Consider the following 3150-nt stretch of genomic DNA (forward strand, 5'->3'; position numbering starts at 1 on the left):
TACCTGACCGGTGGTCCCGCAGGGTGTCATGCAGGCCACAATGCTGGCAGATGTGGTTATGTAGTGGAAGTATGACTGGCCAAGAATTGTCAAACACAATCCTGAGCCCTCAAACCCGTTTTCGTTAAAGAAAATTAAGCACGTGACAGGTGGGGTATCCACTTGTTCCGGGGATAGTTGGTGATGTGCATTCAACCAACAAAAGAATGTGCATCCTGCAGGACAGGAGACTTCCAACCCCCAAGATCGGTCAATGGGGAACATAGAACATAGAACACTACAGCACAAACAGGCCCTTCGGCCCACAAGGAAAGTCAATGATTACAAGAGCAAAGCCCGGTGTGAAGAAATGAATGGATGTAGGTCTCCCATCATGTTTGTGGAGGTTACAGTACTGGTGCTTCTTGGCCTTTTGGCTAAGATCAAGTGTAGTATCAACGTGCTGTGCTTGGCTGAAGTCATTAGGTTACATTTTAGTTTCATTTGAAGCAATTTTTAAAAATGGCATCTTGGCCTTTTGGCTAAGATGCAAATGAGATCAAGCCTTGGAGGAGGAGCTACACCTACTCAGATCAGCTTGGATCATGTAGATCAAACCCAAGACAGGAGGTGAGAGCCCTGTCTTGTCAGCTTGGATCAGGAATGTCTCAACTTGTTGAGACTCTGAATTGGACTTGATTTGATTGAACTGGAATAAAAAAAATCAATACCGGTGGAAGATGACAAGAAAAAAGTTTGCGGGAACCTAAAAACTTTACTTCTGAGACCAAAGTCTACTATGCCCCAGGTTGGGCTTGGTTAGGTGGCAAACGGTACTATTCCTAGGCTGAGCGAGTTGGATCTCATATGTAATTGTAAATATTGTTGGATCTGTTGTTGCCAATTGCACTGTTGTAGTTTTGCTATTAAAACATCACCAAGTATTCGTGTGATGATTTTATGGGTAAACGTCTGCTGACAATCGAGCAAAAACTTGATCTTAGCTGGCTCCATTTTCAGTGGTGTGACATTCTGCTTGTCTGTAAACCTTGTGGCAGAGGCCGTATCGTACGCGAGATCAACCCCTGGTTCTGCCGTACACCTTACGGCTGTGGTTACCATCCAAAGAACAAAGAACAAAACAGCCCGGGAAACAGGCCCTTCGGCCCAATGAGCCCGCGCCGCCATTTTAACATTATTTGTCCCTCTCCACCCATGACCCTTGTCTATGCTTATGGCATTCCACATTGAGAGAAGACTAATTTAGGGGCAATTCAGGGACAATAATCCGGTGGATTTCATTCAGATTCTGTTCTGAAGTGTGTGGCATATATCGATGAACGATGTAAAGACCCGAAAAGGGCATTCAGTTGCATGTGTTCATGAAAAGGCATCCTTAAAGGGACAAAGTTATTTTCCCCATGTCAAATTTAAAATTAATGATGCAGTTTGCCTTTTTTAAAAATCACTTTAATGATGTAAATGGTGCAAGGCATACAGGGGATCAGCTGGCACAAGAATTGGATTATTTGTACTTGCCATTAGCCCATCAAATATATCTGGAGGTCCCCATTTGGCAGTGATCAAGGGTGACATGACATATTGAGAATGTTTTATATTGCAGCCTGTTATGAACATCTAATTTTTTATGATTTATATGTTTTAGGAGTGTAACTTTGGATTTGGGAATTGACTTTTTTAAAACAATTGGTTTGAGCAGCTGGTAAACTGACCAAAAGAGATACAAATCAAATGGTGGCCTAAGTTTAGGCTTATTTTGTAAGGTCATAATAGAAACTGTTGGAAATTAAACAAAGGCTACCTGTCTGAGATTTTTGATGGAAATAGGATGTCTAAAGCTGTTTCATTTAGAGTTTTAAATTAAACATCTGGGGCCAATTCTCCCAAAAAAATTCTAAGGGCCCAGTCTTAGCATTGCATTGTGCCCGTTTTTGGACGCAAAAACTTGGTAAAATCGGACATGAGGCAAGTAGCCCGATCCGAGCCTGCATCTGTGCCAGTTCAATCTTTACCAAGTCCCAAAAATGGCCACGATTGGGACTGCAACCGAAATGGCATGTATTTAAATTGACTTAATCGACTGCACACCCAACTTTACCGGCATTCCTTTCTTTACCACTGCCCTCGCCATCCAGAATCGGTGCAAAACAGACATGCTCCGTATAAATCTGATTCGGGCGTTCCAGTTAGTGAGGAGGTAAGTGTCGGACATCCGACAGCTCTCTGCTTGAGATCAATGGAGTGATGGTGGGGGGAAGGTGGGTCTGATGGCTCTCTGCTTGAGATTGGTGGGGGCGGGGTGGGGGGGGGTTTGCTGCCACTCTGCCTGAGATCAGTGGGGGGGAAGGGGGGAGGGGTCCGTGGTTGGTCTGAGTGGTGGGCGTGGAAGGATAAGGGGATAATGTTGTGGGGAGAGGGCAATGTCTGTGGGGGCCAGGAGGTGGTGTTAGTCGACCCGGGAGGGATATGGCATAGGAGCAGCATTCTATCATTTTTCTTCTACGCATGCGCAATTGGAGGTACCAACCGGAGCTGCAGGATTTTGGGCACATTAAGCCCCGCCTCCCCACCCCCCAGTGACCCCAGACATCGCTGGCCTCACAGTCCCCCAATCTGTCACTGACCCGGACTTGGGGCATCCCTGGAATGGTGACGAAGCCTGCAGCCTCCAACTGAACTTGTCCAACATCAGAATGGATGTGTGGGCTTGCCTGGACATACAGGGCATCTGTGACCTGGTGCACACACCTGTGGACAGAGGTCTGCGAGATTCCACAGATGACCCCACTGGGTGCCTGAAATGACCCTGTGGTGTAGAAATTGAATGCTGCTGTCACCTTAACTTCTACTGGCAGCGGGTAGCTTCCTCTCCCCTGTGGTGTCAGGTAAGCTGAAACCTCATACAAGTGCCCTACCATATCCTTAGACAGGCAGAGCTGCGACAGCACATGGCTTCCGATAGCCATCAAAGGGTCTCATGGTCCTGTATTGCCTTGGCCTCTGCATCCTCCTTTTCTGGCCACCCTTTTGGGAGACTGTTCTCCCACTTCATGTACATCACCAGCAGCCCCCTGTCCTCCAATCCCAGGGCCCGCCACTGGCTGCTCCCGGGATAGCTGAGCTACTCCCACCACTTCCTGAGCTGCATCC

The 3150-nt window shown here is 47.1% G+C and overlaps 1 non-coding gene across 1 annotated transcript; it reads left to right on the top strand.

The window, feature by feature from the left end:
* The first annotated feature begins 396 nt into the window (after positions 1 to 396).
* LOC145352034 (U2 spliceosomal RNA) lies at positions 397 to 595 on the top strand. The gene has a single exon (XR_013888493.1). It is a non-coding gene; the product is annotated as a U2 spliceosomal RNA (small nuclear RNA).
* The last annotated feature ends 2555 nt before the right edge of the window (positions 596 to 3150 follow it).

This window comes from Carcharhinus amblyrhynchos, chromosome 13 (genome assembly GCF_965287045.1).
Source record: "Carcharhinus amblyrhynchos chromosome 13, sCarAmb.v2.hapA, whole genome shotgun sequence".
Classification (NCBI taxonomy): domain Eukaryota; kingdom Metazoa; phylum Chordata; class Chondrichthyes; order Carcharhiniformes; family Carcharhinidae; genus Carcharhinus; species Carcharhinus amblyrhynchos.